The sequence below is a fragment of the Atractosteus spatula genome, unplaced genomic scaffold (genome assembly GCF_055471065.1).
Source record: "Atractosteus spatula isolate fAtrSpa1 unplaced genomic scaffold, fAtrSpa1.hap1 Scaffold_201, whole genome shotgun sequence".
Taxonomy (NCBI): domain Eukaryota; kingdom Metazoa; phylum Chordata; class Actinopteri; order Semionotiformes; family Lepisosteidae; genus Atractosteus; species Atractosteus spatula.
The window spans coordinates 23,768-42,144 of NW_028296766.1; the positions used below are offsets into that span (position 1 = coordinate 23,768).

Here is an 18,377-nt window from a genome sequence, read left to right on the forward strand (position 1 = left end):
AAACAAGGCACACATCTGTTTATACCAGCGGTGAATTGTACATTTTTATTTACAAGCTACTCTGCACTTTTGGGAATATAACAGCTTCGATATAAAGTGGCAAAAATATAAAAGGGGAAAATACCCCGGACTGCCTGTAAAGCCCTCGTTGTAACTGTTGTTTTATTGTTAAATACGGCGTACTGTGCACGAAATGTTGCAGAAACACAATCTGCTATTTTAATAATTATTATTTTAATAATTTGATAAGTATGAGGCCCCGGATCCAAATATTCAGTTCTGATTTTTTTAAAGTGATATCTTCCCTTCCTCTCGTGGAAATCACACGATGTGAGCAATTGTTTTTTGTTCTTTTTTTTTTTCACGTTGCGATCCACAGAGCCTCAGACGCCCAGTCTGACAGCAACCAAACCTGAATGGATTCTGTTGGGAGCTGGACTGAGCTCATTCGCTGTGCTAAAAACAGAATCAGCTCCTCCCCGAGCACCATCTACAGCTGCTGGATGGTACTCTGCGTCCTGCTGCCCCAGCAATTATTTTGACGAAAGACAGATTACTTGTGCGCTTCTAACCTTCTCGCAGCTACAGGCGAGACTGAAGCTGACGATATGAAGGCACGCGCTGGTACACCTTCTCTAACTTTCACAATCGCGATAAACATTTTTTTAAAGACCTTTGAAAAACTAGTGTAACGCCCTCGCCTGGTGGTGAGGAGGAAACGCCCCTAGGCGCTCGTAGTACCGCTGGGCATGCTGGGAGTGGTAGTCGGGGAGAGTGTGAGGGTCAGCACGATGACCAGCGGCTGACCCTACCTGTGTAAATAATGTCCTAGTAATTCTAGTGCCCTGTGTAGTCCTGTAAAAGTGTAGTGTGTTGTTAGGTAATTACCACCCTAAAGTTGTGTACGTGTTCCGTCAGTCTCCTTATGTGTGCGTAGATTCTGTGTTTGGTTTTGTGTGGGAAAACGAATAAAGCTAATGCTTGTTTGTTAATTGCGTCTCCACTCGTCCTTGTTCTGAAAAGAACCTGCAAAACGCTACACTAGATATAGATAAAACTAGATAAAAAACATGAGCTTTATCGGTTTTTTCATTAATCGATTTTGAATCAAATTTGATCTTTTTACATTGCATTTTACATTGAAAAAAGCGTGCATACCTAATCCACCAACAGACAGAGCAATATTTTACGTTGCCTTCCAGAGCTTCCAGCGTGTGATGGATTTAGATGGGCGTCTGTATGATACCACTACAGCACTGGCGCAGGTGCAAAATCCACTTTCACAAGACTTTTTCAGTGTCTTTTCCTCTCTCAAATGGACCGAAGCACAGGAGCCAATATAAGAGAAAACGACAGGCGTTTAAACAGAGTATGTCCCAATGTCTGCGACAACGCATTGTGATTTTGTAGAAACGCAAATGGTTTATCATTTAAAAGCCAACATCATTCTTTTTATCCCTGACGCTAATACGCTACCACACATGCGAGCTGTTGTGTGAAAGAAAATTCATATGTGCGTAGGAAGGCAGAATAAAATCCAGAACTGTATTGGTGATATCGATAAACAGGGCTCATGTTCACAACAAAACTTTATTGTATAAAACGTTAAAATTCGTAAATATTTGTTTTAATCGTGCAAAGTGTCTGTTAAACCATTCATGAAGCATTCTTAGGCAAAAAAACACACCATTATATGAGAAAATATATTTACTATATGTGCATTTAACTTACTTTTTAACAATTTCAGTTTCAAGGTCAATGAAAATTGTTTCCCTGCTTTTTTGTCATAAATACACAAGCTTGTTATGTCTTGTGTCAGAAATAAACTGCATGAAATTTGCTAAAGCAACAAAACGTAAGTGCGACAAAGAAGACAAACATTTGCGTTTATAGTGCAATGTTATCTCGAGCCTTTAAAATTACTTTAAACACAATTTGTTTTTCTCTGTGGCTCTAAGGCTTTGCCATTTAGGTGTGCTGTTTTTTTTTTACATGTTGTAAAAAAGTCGCTAAATCATACGAAACATAAAAACTCCAATTGTAAACAATTGACCATTCATATTCCTGAATTTTAAACCTATGGAGTATTTATACCTTGTCTTTGTATTTGTGCATATTACAGAGCTCCTTTTCAAAAGCTGTCAGTATAGATTAGTGCTTAGGTTTCCTGTTTTTTTACCCAGGTGGTCCAGATAAGACTCTTGGTGTATAGGAGCACGTCTGTGTTGCCTTCTGGATTTCAAATGAGCAGCTCAGTGCAGAAAAGAACTCTGTAGATTAGCATGTACATTTGCATGGACAGTAGATTTTTCAGAAAGTGTATTTGGATTATAGCACGTGCCCCTGACGATGTTGTTGATACGTCATATGTGCTCTTTTTTGTATTATATGTATTTTTGTTGTTCAAATAAAAAAATATAAAAAAAAACTTTCAGGATGCTTGCTGCTGTAAAAATATAATGACATCAAGGGCGCTGTACGCAGAGGTCTGAAACCTGCTTCACAGAAGAACTTTATCCAGAGGTGTTAAAGAAAATTGATTTATTTTCCTGACTGCAATGTATGGTGAAGCATAAAATCTAGCTGCATAAATCTCTATTACGTGTCATTTATGAAGGCGTTTCAAATAGCAGCCAGTGAAGGATTAACGCTTTTGGAGCATGTATTATATTCTAAATACTCTTATTTAAATAAGCTTAAATTCGCATACTGTTATTTAGACATCGCAAACCAGTCTGACCTCCTACAACTTTCTGTGCCCGCGGAGTAGATCTTAAAGCAGCTTCAGCCAGAGTAGCAGTAATGGCAACACAGTGCTTGGAGTTCAGCTTTTCTTATTTCTTCTGCAGAACCACCAGCATCGGAATATATTGATCCGCATAAGAAGCGCTTTCGGTTTCTGCTCGTTTTTATTGAGCGCTGCTCTAAACTTTACATTTGCTCGTACTAGTTTTCCCTATGAACAAAAGACATTTCCCTAATTACATGATTTCACTTTTTTCTTTTCAACAAGTAGAAAGAAATAAAATATAATTCCATATAAAAGCCCCAGGCAGGATGGTTGGTGGTCTAAGGCGTTGCATTCAGGTTGCAGTTTCTCCTTGAGGCGTTTGTTCAAATTCCACTTCTGACAAAGAAGTTAGAGTAGAAACGATAAAATCCCTAGGTAGAAAACATCTCTCATTTCACGTGTTTAATGTTAGTTGTCTCAGTGGTTGCCTCGGTGATTGATGGATCTTCTCTCTTGCAGGGCGACGACAAACGTCTTCAGAGAGGGAGTCTCACACGCACGCCTTTTCTTCATCAAGAGCGGAGACAACAGAAACAGACTTCAAACTGAAATGAATTACTTCTTGAGCGTTTATGACCGTCTATAAAAAGCTGAGAGCAGGTGAAAACGTCTTTTGAAATGAGGAAATGTCAACTGACAGTAAACAGAGCTCACGCTGAGCTCCGGACAAGCGCTCCTCGTTAGTACAGTGCTGAGTACCCCCGCTTGTTGCGCGGGAGACCGGGGTATGTTTCTGTGACAGGGCGCTGGTTTAATTTTTTAACAACCTGACTTCCCTTAAAAAGTGTGTACTGTGTACTAAGTTTCGGACTAGTTAGTGCGGTAGAATATGGAGATCATCTCCAGCTCTGAGCTCAAATGCAACAACAAGTCATGCTGAACAAAGTCAGAGCCCAGCTGAATGTGTGCTCAGTGTAGTGCTCAGGACTCAGGAGCATTGTTGAGTTCTAATTAGTATGAACTGCAGGGGTTCTGAATCAGAACATTTCAATTTATCTGATCAGTAAATTAAAATGCAGGACACTGTTAAATAGGATTATTACTGTGTCTCTGTCTCGTTTGTATATAACCGAATGTCCCTCACAGTTTAAAAGATACCAGTAAGGACACACAACTACTAATGTGATACTTATTGGAAATAGTCCCAAAACAAGCACGTCTGGTAGCTGGTAGACTCCTGTAATTTTGCAGTGACAGAACACTTAGAAGATTTGCAATCTATTTAAATATGAATTTATTAAATTTCAGTTCTCTTCACTCCCAGGCATAACTGAACTCTCACTGTCGCATACTAAAGGCTTTACATGCATTAGCTGTGATAAAGCTTCTAATAAACACATAATGAAACTTAGTTTTGTTCCTCATGGTGATCCTCTACTCGATCCAAATGAAATGTTTAATATGATCCCCCGAGAAAAAAAAATGAGTCTATTTCCGCCTGGAATGATTGATGCCTCATCAAACATTTTGTAATATCCCTGGAAGTTTATACAGTAGAATGCTGGTTCGTGGGTTAAATTCAAGGTAAAAAAGACTAAGGAAACGAGTTGGAAACGATGTCGATCTGTGATTTAAATCATCCGGAACATTGCACAACATTGTTTAAATGTGGATTTCTTTTGGATCCACAGGATGATCAGCATGAGCCATCAAAGAGCCTGTAGCTACAAGACGGTTAAAAGCGCACAAGTGATCTGTCTTTGGTCAAAGGAATTGCTGGAGCAGTAGGACGCAGAGCAATATCTAGCAGCTGTAGACGATGTTCGGGGAAGAGATAATTCTGTTTTCAGCACAGGGAGTGAGAATGAGCTCAGTCCGGCTCCCAGCAGAATCCATTCTGGTTTGGTTACTGTCAGACTGTGCGTCTGAGGCTCTTTGGATCGCAACGTGAAAAAAAAGAACAAAAAACATTTGCTCACATCTTGTGATTTCCACGAGAGGAAGAGAAGATATCACAAAAAAAATCAGAACTGAAGATTTGGATCCGGGACCTCATACTTGTCAAATGATTAAAATAATAATTATGAAAATATCAGGTTGTGTTTCTGCAACATATCGTGCACAGTACGCCATTTTTTTCTAAAAATACAGTAGATTGTACTTAATAAAAATGTACAATTCACCGCTGGTATAAACAGATGTGTGCTGTGTTTGCCTTTGTAAGCATTTGTTTAAAAAATAAGTTCACAATATGATAAAAAAAACAGAAAGCACAAACTTAATAATATAACGATACAAAATCAATACCAAATCATAAAGCCAATTAAGTACCTATCCTTTGAAAACAGTGACATTTGTATCTACTTTTGAATTACAAATCAGACAGAGTAGTCCCTTAATTCAAAGATCAGATCTTGGCCAAAACAAGACAATCAGATGTGAGCTGAATTCGGAACAAGAGCCTCTGCTTCGTCGTTTATTGAGCTTTTGATCAACGTCTGAGTGGAAAAGATTTGCTATTTTAACTCTTTGATTAAAGTTCACAAAAGCACCTTCTTTCGAGCTGTAGTCAAAACAGCGACTTAAGGATTCCTAACTGTTTCTAATATAGTCCGCCGCGCTACCAACTGAGCTATCGAATGGATCTAAAGCGCTCCTCTCTGGCACATATTGCCCAATGTAGTGAAATATTCCGGGTGATTAAATTCCAGTTCAACATCAAGTTTCCAACTCGTTTCCTTAGTCTTGTTTACCTTGAATTTAAGCCACAAACCAGGATTCTACTGTATAAACTTCCGGGGATGTTACAAAATGTTTGATGGGGCATCAATCATTACAGGCGGAAATTCACTCCTTTTTTTCTCGAGGCATCATATTAAACATTTCATTTGGATCGTGAAGAGGATCACCATGAGAGACAGAACAAACTGTTTGATTCCGTCTTAACTGGGAGCTGTATCACAGCTAATGAATGTAAAGCCTTCAGTATGCGATAGTGAGAGTTCAGTTATGCCAGGGAGTGGGAGTGAAGAGAACTGAACTGAAATTTAGTAAATTCATATTTAAATAGAGTGTAAATCAAAGTGTTCTGTCACTTTAAACTTATTACAACACTACCAGGAGTGGGGATTGAACCCACGTGGACTTTCGTCCATTGGATCTTAAGTCCAACGCCTTAACCACTCGGCCATCCTGCGCCACCCTACAGTGCGCTGTTGCTCAGATCTTTAACATTTAAATATGATTCAACAATTAAAAAAAATGAAACCAGCGCCCTGTCACAGAAACTTTCCCCGGTCTCCCGCGCAACAAGCAGGGGTACTCAGCACTATACTAACGAGGAGCGCTTGTCCGGAGCTGAGCGTGAGCTCTGTTTACGGTCAGCAGTCATTTCCTCTTTTCCAAAGACGTTTTCGCCTGCTCTCACTAATTAATGTCGGTTTGAAGTCTGTTCCTGTTGTCTCCACTCTTGACGAAGAGCAGCCTTACGTAGGAGACTCCCTCTCTCAAGAATTTTGCCATCACCCTGCAAGAGAGAAGAGCCATCAACCACCGAGGCAACCACTAAGACACTTAACATTAAACACATGAAATGTGAGATGTTTTCTACTTAGTGATGTTATCGTTTCTACTCTAACTTCTTTGTCAGAAGTGGGATTTGAACAAACATCTCTAGGGGAAACTACAACCTGAACGCAACGCCTTGGACCGCCAGGCATCCTGCCTGTGGCTCTTAAATGGAATGATATGTTTTATTTATTTCTACTTGATGATAAGGGAAAGAAAAGTTAAATGTAATTAGGGAAATGTCTTTTTTCATGGGGAAAACAAGTCTGAGCAAATGTAAAGTTTAGAGCAGCGCTCAATAAAAACTATCTGAAACCGGTAGCGCTTCTTATGCGGATCAGTATATTCCGATACCAGTGGTTCTGCAGAAGAAATAAGGAAAGCTGAACTCCAAGCACTGTGTTGCCATTACTGCTACTCTGGCTGTAGCTGCTTTAAGATCTACTCCGCGGGCACAGAATGTTGTATGAGGTCAGACTGGTTTGTGATGTCTAAATAACAGCATGCGAATTTAAGCTTATTTAAATAAGAGTATTTAGAATATAATACATGTTCCAAAAGCGTTAATCCTTCACTGGCTGCTATTTGAAACGCCTTCATAAATGACACGTAATAGAGATTTATGCAGCTAGATTTTATGCTTCACCATACATTGCAGTCAGGAAAATAAATCAATTTTCTTTAACACCTCTGGATAAAGTTCTTCTGTGGAGCAGGTTTCAAAACTCTGCGTACAGCGCCCTTGATGTCATTTTATTTTTACAGCAGCAAGCATCCTGAAAGTTTTTTTTTATATTTTTTTATTTGAACAACAAAAATACATATAATACAAAAAAGAGCACATATGACGTATCAACAACATCGTCAGGGGCACGTGCTATAATCCAATTACACTTTCTGAAAAATCTACTGTCCATGCAAATGTACATGCTGATCTACAGGGTTCTTTTCTGCACTGAGCTGCTCATTTGAAATCCAGAAGGCAACACAGACGTGCTCCTATACACCAAGAGTCTTATCTGGACCACCTGGGTAAAAAAACAGGAAACCTAAGCACTAATCTATACTGACAGCTTTTGAAAAGGAGCTCTGTAATATGCACAAATACAAAGACAAGGTATAAATACTCCATAGGTTTAAAATTCAGGAATATGAATGGTCAATTGTTTACAATTGGAGTTTTTATGTTTCGTATGATTTAGCGACTTTTTTACAACATGTAAAAAAAAAACAGCACACCTAAATGACAAAGCCTTAGAGCTACAGAGAAAAACAAATTGCGTTTAAAGTAATTTTAAAGGCTCGAGATAACATTGCACTATGAACGCAAATGTTTGTCTTCTTTGTCGCATTTACGTTTTGTTGCTTTAGCAAATTTCATGCAGTTTATTTCTGACACAAGACATAACAAGCTTGTGTATTTATGACAAAAAAGCAGGGCAACAATTTTCATCGACCTTGAAACTGAAATTGTTAAAAAGTAAGTTAAATGCACATATAGTAAATATATTTTCTCATATAATGGTGTGTTTTTTTTGTCTAAGAATCCTTCATGAATGGTTTAACAGACACTTTGCATGATTAAAACAAATATTTACGAATTTTAACGTTTTATACAATAAAGTTTTATTGTGAACATGAGCCCTGTTTATCGATATCACCAATACAGTTCTGGATTTTATTCTGCCTTCCTACGCACATATGAATTTTCTTTCACACAACAGCTCGCATGTGTGGTAGCGTATTAGCGTCAGGGATAAAAAGAATGATGTTGGCTTTTAAATGATAAACCATTTGCGTTTCTACAAAATCACAATGCGTTGTCGCAGACATTGGGACATCCTCTGTTTAAACACCTGTCGTTTTCTCTAATATTGGCTCCTGTGCTTTGGTCCATTTGAGAGAGAAGACACTGAAAAAGTCGTGTGAAAGTGGAGTTTGCACCTGTACCAGTGCTGTAGTGGTATCATACAGACGCTCATACAAATCCATCACACGCTGAAAGCTCTGGAAGGCAACATAAAATATTGCTCTGTCTGTTGGTGGATTAGGTATGCACGCTTTTTTCAATGTAAAATGCAATGTAAAAAGATCAAATTTGATTCAAAATCGATTAATGTAAAAACCGATAAAGCTCATGTTTTTTATCTAGTTTTATCTATATCTATATCTAGTTTTTCAAAGGTCTTTTAAAAAAAAATGTTTATCGCGGTTGTGAAAGTTAGAGAACGTGTACCACATGTGCCTTCATATCGCCAGCTTCAGTCTCGCCTGTAGCTGCTAGAAAGTTAAAAGCGCACAAGTGATCTGTCTTTCGTCAAAACAATTGCTGGAGCAGCAGGACGCAGAGTACCATCCAGCAGCTGTAGATGGTATTCGGGGAAGAGCTGATTCTGTATTTAGCACAGAGAATGAGCTCAGTCCGGCTCCCAGCAGAATCCATTCTGGTTTGGTTACTGTCAGACTGGGCGTCTGAGGCTGTTTGGATCGCAACGTGAAAAAAAAGAACAAAAAACAATTGCTCACATCGTGTGATTTCCACGAGAGGAAGAGAAGATATCACTTAAAAAAAAAACAGAACTGAATATTTGGATCCGGGGCCTCATACTTATCAAATTAATAAAATAATAATTATTAAAATATCAGATTGTGTTTCTGCAACATTTCTTGCACAGTACGCCGTATTTAACAATAAAACAACATTCACAATGAGGGCTTTACACGCAGTCCGGGGTATTTTCCCCTTTTATATTTTTGCCACTTGATATCGAACCTGTTATACTCCCAAAAGTGCAGAGTAGCTTGTAAATAAAAATGTACAATTCATCGCTGGTATAAACAGATGTGTGCCTTGTTTGCCTTTGTAAGCATTTGTTTCAAAAATAAGTCCACAATACGTTAAAAACACAAAAAACACAAACTTAATAATATAACGATACAAAATCAAAACCAAACCATAAAGCCAATTAAGTACCTATCCTTTGAAAACGGAGAACACCTTATCTACAAAAAAAAAAATGTGACATTTGTATATACTTTTGAATTACAAAGCAGACAGAGTAGTCCCTGAATTCAAAGATCAGATCTTGGCCAAAACAAGACAATCAGACATGAGCTGAATTCAGAACAAGCGCCTCTGCTTTGTCATTTATTGAGCTTTTGATCGAAGTCTGAGTGAAAAAGATTCACAATTTTAACTCTTTCATTAAAGTACACAAAAAGCACCTTCCTTCTAGCCAGATTCAAACCAGTGACCTAAAGATTCCCAACTGTTCTTACTACAGTTCTCCACTCTACCAACTGAGCTATCGAAGGGTTGTCAGGCACTTCTCTCTGGCATATACGGCCGAATGTAGTGAAATGTTCCGGGTGATTTAAATCCCACTTCGACATCAGGTTTCCAAATCGTTCCTTAGTCTTGTTTACCTTGAATTTAAGCAGCGAACCAGGATTCTACTGTATACACTTCCAGGGATATCACAAAAGATTTGATGGGGCATCAATCATTCCAGGTGGAAATTGACTCCTTTTCTTTCTCGAGGGATCATATTAAACATTTCATTTGGATCGGGAAGAGGATCACCATGATACACATAACAAACAGTTTCATTCTGTCTTTATTAGAATCTGTATCACAGCTAATGCATATAAAGGCACAAGTAATAGGTTTATGCCATGCTGAATAGAGAAGAGATAAAACAACGTTTCTGAAAAAGGCTTCACAGCTGAAACATTATCTTTTCTCTCTTCTCTTTTCAGCATGGAATAAACCTTTTACTTATTCCTTTGCAAACTACGCATGCTGACACAGCTACCCACCTGAACGAATGCATGTAAAGCCTTCGGTATGCGATAGTGAGAGTTCAGTTATCCCGGGGAGTGAAGATAACTGAAATTTAGTAAATTCATATTTAAATAGAGTGTAAATCTTCAGTGTTCTGTCACTGGAAATTTGTTACAGGAGTATAACGGAAGTGGGGACTGTACCCACGCAGACATTTATCCATTTGATGGAAAATCTAATGTTTTAACCACTCAGCCATCCAGGTCTACAGTAAAGCCCCTTTTACATGGGTTCATTTCTGAACAGATTGTCAGTTGTTTAACATTTCAATATGAATTGGATTCAAACATTTGCAATTATTCACCTATAAAAAGATCACTCCAACTAATCAATGGCCCAGCCATCCTGGGTTCACCTTTCCAGCTCTGTGTTACACAGTTCTTTAAATATATTTGTTATAAGTTTGAAGGGGATGGGACTGTAGGTTGGTGATTCCCAGGGGAAAACAGGGTTATTGAGCCATTTGGCATTCAGAGAATATGTTTTGTAGGTGAATGTAACCGTGTGCTAAAGTAAAGAAAACCCTCTTAGATGAAGCGCTAGAGATGCAGCCCCTGAATTCATAGTACTGCTGACACAAATGTAGTCTCTACATCAGACTGAAATAGTAATGTGTTCGTTTAATCGCGTGAAGGATCTCCTTGTCTCATTCATCAATGGAAATAGAAGCCATTAGAATACGATACATGTTCACCTTCAACCCCGCAGCTGACGGATGAGCTTGTTTCAGATCCGTAAAGTTGGCCCCCCTACAAACAACACAAACGATGAAACCCACCTCAGTCTTTAGTGCTGTGTTTGTGCCGTTGAAAGTAGCATTTGTGCTACATTAATAATATTTTCTTGGAAATACAGAAGTTGTCAGTTCTAAAACATATTTGAATTGAAATGTGGTTTTGAGTTAGATATTAGCATGTTCATGTAATTAGTCTGTGTTTGTCATTACTATATATATATATTGCCATGTTACTAGAACTTGTAGCTGAAGTTTACTAGTTGTGTTTATATGATGATCAGCCATAGGTTGATTACAATATTGTATATAATGTATAATTTGAACTACATATTTTGCAGGTGTGAATGATTGTATATTTTCAGAATACATTTCTAAACCAAATCATTGGCTTGATTTACTAGTTTCTACCCCTATAACATCTATCTTTGATGTATAATAGACCTTTAACCATACAGTATATATATAATAGTCCTCTAAAGTTATCTGTATAATAGAACTCCAACCATTTATGTATAATGAACATATAATCATAGATGTCTAATTGACCTATAGAGACATACGTATATTAGAATTTCATTCTGGAGGAATTATGGACCACATTTATACAGTACGTCTAAGATATTAGTTTAATAGACGTATATTCTACATCGTTTGCCCATTGGGATGTCCCGATTTTAATTGAACAAAGCTAGATACACATTTTCTAATGCAGCCTTCATTACAAGACAGTTTATTTCTCGAAAGCACGTTATGTAAAAAAGAGAAAAACAAAAATATATGGATGACAATCTTTTAAAGCTGAAGATTTTACTCATGAGAAATTGTCATCCTATGTATCTAAACACTTTTCAACCACTGGTTTTAGAACTTTGCTGTGCTTCCTGCGTCATTTTCAGTGTTATAAACTGGGTGTGGAGGTAGCGATCACTTTGTAGAGCAGTTGATAGGCTGGAGCTGTTCAGACTACTCTTGTTATTTCTCAAATGCTTCCATCATTTTTCTTTCACGCTAGGACGCGAGTGTGTACATGTGTTTGGTTTTCGTTTCTCTGATTCTCATTGAAGATTTGGGAATTAACGACGAAAGAATCAGTTGCCTCAGAAGGCAGAAGCTTTGGTTCTCAATGATCTTGAAGACACGCCCATGTAGAGCAGCGTGTGATGATTTGTACTACAAAACACCAAGTGCTCAATGTGACGTCTGCGTTTACCGTTGAAACTTTTCATCTCGGGTGAAAAAGCAGTTGTATTGAATAGCTCCCCTCAGCAAAAGTGTGCCGGGCCCCTTACCCTGAAGTCGACGAATGGAAACCATCCTCTGCTATGCGCATGATTGATAAGTACACCATCAGTTTAATGAAGTGCATTGAAACTGATTTTTTCTCTCGTGTGTGGAAACTTCACACTTTTGGTGCTCTTTAATCTTTACAAATATGCAGATGCCCAAATGTATCTTTGGATGTTCTGAGATCCTTGATAGTTTCCTCAAATCCTTCAAATGAACATCCATATCAAAGCAATTATGTTTATATATATATTTTCCAGTTGAGGTACATATAAAAAATATCAACGTACATTTGTACAGTGCTCATTTAATAATAATTGTCAAGGATTGTCAACTTCTCTAACAAATCTGTTTTCTAATTTTAAAATATTTTTGCTAAGGATACAACAGGTGTATAAATAAATTCTCCTGACAGCCAGTTGAAGATAAAATTCCACACGTGAAAATGGTTCTTGGACGTTGACGTAGGTACTTAATTCTTTACTTCTTTACAAACAATCTGAGCTTGAACCACTAGCCCTTTGTTTAACAGCTGCACAGGAACAGGTTTTTCACCATTCATACGTTTGTAGTTAAAGAAAATAAAATACTGGCATTTTCCAGCCAGCTGGCAGTATTTCTTCTGCACTGACGAAGAATAATCAAGAACTTTATTTAATCTTTCACAGGCTATAATTTCCAGAAAAGGAAGTGAATACTTGTATTAAGCTGAATCAAGCCGACGGAGATGCATTTTTTTTTGCAGTATTTCTTCTGTCCTAATAAGCAAGATATGTATTTTATCTTCCAGAAGTTGTATGAATTTCTTGAAGTTCGGAAACAGCTTGTTCTAGAAAAGAAATGAACACTTGCTTTAAAGTAAATCAAGACATATCTCTCTCGCTGTGTGTGCTCTTATCTGTCCATCTCTCTCTTCTCTCACTCTGACAGTCTGTGCAGAGTCTCTGAAGGGGATGTAACACCACTTGGCAAAGAAGAAAATTTCTGAGGCAGAATAAAAAATCATTATTCTCTTCTCAGTCAGATTCACAGCTCAGACACACACTCAGACTGAAGTTCAACTCCATACTGCTCTCTATCCTCACAATCCAGAACAAGAGTACATTCAGACAATCAGTGCTACTACATGAATAATATCAGACAGAACAGCCTGGACTCAGGTCACATCTCCTCCTTTTCTCCTTCCTCACAGCCTCTTAGAGACAGAGCAGAGCTCCTGGTTCTCCTCTCTGTGAACTGGGCTCAGGGGTCACTGATCTGGCAGCTGTGGGCTCTGTTCCAGGTCAGAAGCAAGAAGTTTCTATTAACCCTTTCCAGGACTTCCAGCTCTTCAGTATTACTTTCTTTACTGTATGTCAGCCTCCAAAGATGTTTTTTATAAACGTTTTATAACACAAGTGAGTGTGAAATTATCTTAGTATTTATGTAATTAACACCAGTAGTGACACTGTGATCAGTATATTGATAATCAGTAGCCAATGGTCTGAAGGTCATGTCTACAATAGTGACCAGTTGACCAGTCTGTAGCTCTGAGCAGTGGGACTCAGATCACACAGAAGACCTCCCACACGTCTCTCAGAGTCTTATAAATATCCAGTTAAACAGAGTCTGATAACAGTTATACAGTTAATTAAATAATCAAACCCGCAGAGGAACTGAGAGATCAGGAGTCTGAAGATTACACTGAAGATTCGTGTAAAACCCTTAAAAGCGCTTATTTCAGGGACTCGTGCTCGTTCTCTACTGCTCCACATGGGTACGCTTTGTAACGCATTAATCTGCTAAGTAAACTATTTTTTTCTGTTTAATGAATATCTTTCTTAGGTCCATCGCTCTCCTTTTCCAACTGTGATGATTTGCTTCTCTTCACAGCCCGTGTTTTTTTTTTAATTTGGAGATGTTATATCTGTAAGAAAAGCCCCCCGGGCTCCGGACAGGAGTCTCCTCCAGCGGAGACGCATTCTGCTCTGTCAGAAAGAGCGCTGTGACGTCACAGACACTAACAGGATCGCCGGGATCAGAGAGCAAGACCGCGGGAGGCACACAGAGAGCACGCAGGAGAGTTATTGATCACTTATCTATCGACAACCAATTAATTCAACTGAAGAACCGTAGAAAAATCGATTAACTTCACCAATTGGTGAGTATTGATTCTTTTCTTGTGCCTGTTTGAATATCTAGAAAACAGTCAATAAAGACTGTATCGATCAATAACCATAATGCGTTTAGTGTTAATAATGTTCAATCTGAAATTAAACAATGATTATTCATATTATTATTTAGGCAACTGTATCCTAGAGCTAGAAAATTATATTCCAAGTTGATAAATGTATGTAACAGTTTAAATGCATTTTTCCAATGTTTATAAATCATAAGAATGGTAACCACGGCAACAGGCGCCCCGTCGCTGTGCGCCTCTAAGTGTCTCACATTCGTCACAGAGAGCGGTGTGACGTCACGGGCAGCAAGTAATACTAATACCAGTTTCTTCATGTTAATATTAATGAAAGTACAACTGGTAGTTGTAATGCTAGTGTTCATGTGAGTATTAATGACAATAACGCTACTGACAGTTTTAGTTTTAATGTTCATTTTCATGTTAATATTAATTATAACTAAAGTGTTACTGTTAGAGTATTAACACCAGTAGTAATGTTAGTTTTAATAATATCATTACTGTTATTATTAGTAGTTTGTGTCAGTGCTAGTGATAGTGTTACTGTTGTAAAATTAGTAGAATCAATTTGTGCTAGTTATTATGTATCTGTAGATAAGTGTGTTTGTGGTATCTGTGTGTGTGTGTTGTCTGTGAGCTTGTTATGTCTGTTAGTGTGTGAGCGTGTGGGGTCTGAGGTCCAGATTAGCTTGTGAATTTAAACACTTTCTAGAGTCCAGACCAACATCCACTGTGCACAGTTGTGTATGTACCATACACTGATCGATTGCACCACTGGACCTCTGTAAGGCAGGCTCCTACACAGATTGTAAAACTGGCACAAACGTAGGGTGAAACACAGGGTTTTGGCTGTGGATACATCTCCACATGGGGGAAAGGGACAGTAAAATAGTAAGGAAAATACAAAAGAAGAAACTGAAATATATGCGCTCACTGTAAAGTAGGAAGAGGTTGTCAGACAAGCAAAACAGCTTTGCGGATAATGGGAAGCGACATTGTTTTGTGTCAATCAGCTCATGGATTTCACTTCATGTGCCTTAAGCTGTGCAATTTGTATGGTTGTTGAATGAGATTCTTCACAAGCCCGGTCGATTGCCAGTGGAGAGCTTCACGACACACACCTTCATGAAGACTCTCTTTAAGATGATTACACCTTTCATTGTCATGTCGCCTTCTTTGCATACAATAGTAGCACCAACACCAAGAGAAAGGATGATAAATGGCTTTTATCAAGTGATTGCAGTGTTTGTTTGACTGAGGATCCTTGTGTGCTGAGCTGTGTAGTGCAGTAAAAGAGAAGGTTTGTGTCATTCAAGACTGTAACAGAACAGAACAATACAATTACAATGCTTTTATGAGCGTAAATATTAGTGGTACATCACAGTTCTTATAATGGTGAAAACAGGAGAACCTTCTCTACATTTTTGACTGATGTATTTAAAAGGCAAGAAATACTATCATTATGCAATTGAGCTCCTCTAAATGTTGTAGACTGGTGATAAAATGTATAGAATTAGGTGACAATATTGGAATAATTCAAATACACAAGATTTATTTTCAGCAACAAAAATGCGCTCGAAAATATTTTACAAGAAAAACCTTACATTCACCCTCTACATTAGCAGACAAAAGAAGGACAGATAGTGTCACTGGACACTGCGTCACAGATGGCTGATCTCTTCTCCCTCATTATGTAGGCTTACCCACTCATGAAGAACTGTCCTCCAGCGATAGTCAGCTGCCATCACTGACTCAGACATGATGTTCGTGTACATATTATACCTTAATTGTACCTGGCACTGCATTACAATAATTTGATCAAAATGTCTAATGAACAAACAATAATCAAATATTTTCCTTCTTTTAGTAGATAAACTCTTTGTCCAAAAATGAAGCATTTGTTCCTTTCCTCTCCTACCAGCCTTTATAAGTCACCCAGTTTTCTCTGAGCCAACAGTGTGAAGTATGAGGCAGTCAAGGCTAACACAGCCGAGCGCTCTAAAGAGCTGGATTAAAGCTCCAGTCTCTTTGGGGGCATTGACTTGGATTCCCACTGCTCCCAAATATCTCCAACTATCTCTGTGTCAAGAAGAACTTGTTTTTTTGTTGTTACATCCCTGTGGTTTAAAAACATTTCAGACCAATTAATTTAAACAACCATGCTGTTCTTATGGCACGGCAAAAAAAAATAACATGACACCTCCTTTAAAACACACATTTGCTGCAGAGGGAACAGGAGAACTCAGCCTTAGAGTGTAATGTCATTTTCTCATGCTTATTTTAAGATAATTGTGATCGAATCTATGATCAGATCTATGACCCTTCATAAAGGTAGCACACATATAACGTGCCACGTTTTCAGAGAATTGCGTTAAATACAGGTCAGAAGAAAGTGACAAAATGTCCGCTAGGCAGTTCAGCAATTTCATCGGTGTTCTCTGTTGTTTAGGTGTAGAGTGCCAGCCGTTACAACCAGGAACCACACAGTTTCAGGCGTCAAAAAGACTTCCCCAAAACCCTGATTCTCTCCTTGCTCCGATGATGGCATCCACACATTTCCTGCAACAAAGCCGGGATACAGTCTTCAACAACACAATTGAAAAGCTTGTTTAGAGAACCACACAGTGTCAGGCGTCAAAAAGACTCTCCTAAACCCTGATCCTCTCCTTCCTACAATGATGGCATCCAGACAATTCCTGCAACAAAGCCAACAAAACGAGTGAAAAGAATATTCCCTGCAATCTTTCGCAATGAAGGACTGTGTGTGGTCTGTGTTAAATACACTGTTCATCATTTATAATAATCATAAACCTTATTTTATATAGCTCCTTTAAAGGTGGCTTCTCAAAGTACTTTACAGAATGATAACAACAATAAAATAAAAAAATGCACAAGATAAGCAGGATGAGGATATACAGTTAGAGGAGACAGTAGATGGTGGTACTAAGTACAGTAGAAGCAGAGGGGTAAGGAACAGTTAAATAAAGGTTCTTCTAAAGAAGAAGGTTTTGAGTCTGGATTTGAAGGAGCTTAGAGAAGGTGACTCTCTGATATCCTTGGGGAGAGAGTTCCAGAGCTATGGGGCATAACAGGAGAAGACCCTGTCACCCAGGGAATGTTGACGGGCTTGGGGGACATATAGGAGACCAAAATTAAAAGAGCAACGATTGCAAGGTGGGGAGTAGGGCAATTACAGCTCAGAAAGGTACTGAGGTGCCAAGCCATGCGGAGCCTTATATGTGAGCATGAGGATTTTGATGTCGACACAAAACTTGACAGGCAGCCAGTGCAAGGACTACAGGATAGGAATAATGTGATCACTGATCAGGCATAGTGCTAATTTCTCCATTGTGGCCGCTGGTTCATTTTCGACTGTCGGCTATTAATAAGTCCTCTATTTGACTCTACTTGATCAACACCAATCCCTAGAGATTAAATCAGTGAAAGATTTATTTGACAGTCTGTCCTGAGGTAAGTCTTTCAAGAACATCAAGGCAGAAAAAAGCTTTAATTTTTCTTTTCAACAGAAATGCTCATTGGTCCCTTCAGCTTTATGCTGGAAACAACAGCTGCCGAGAGTCACTGCAAACCGTAGTGTGCCATCAGTTCCACTTAATATTGCTTTTGGCTACACCACAGAGAGAATATAATATCATGCCAGCAGCAAGGACTCGCTCTTGTGTACAGAACTCTTCCATTGTGCTCAGCCTCTTGATGTGGAATTGGGAGTCCAACGGTTCTGTACACCTTCTCACACGCCTCAATTTATCTCTGATCTCTATAGGAGACTCAATACCCACTTCTGAAACTCTGAAATCATTCACATTTTGTATCAGCATTTGAAAGGAATTAGGTGAGGATTTTCTTACACAATTGTTATATTAGCATTACTGTAGTGTTGCTAATGTGCTACATGCAATTTATAATCCTAAAATTTTAAAATTCCTACATTTGTAGTTGATTTTGTGTGATCTTCACCTTCACACTATTTTATGTGCCATTTATTGCTTATTAATGTACTATTTTTAACCAAAATACT

General features: G+C 38.4%; 1 non-coding gene across 1 annotated transcript; it reads right to left on the bottom strand.

Annotated features, from left to right (window-relative positions):
* Positions 1–5,845: 5,845 nt before the first annotated feature.
* On the bottom strand, positions 5,846–5,929 carry trnal-uaa (transfer RNA leucine (anticodon UAA)). Its single transcript has one exon. It is a non-coding gene; the product is annotated as a tRNA-Leu (tRNA).
* Between the last annotated feature and the right edge of the window lie 12,448 nt (positions 5,930–18,377).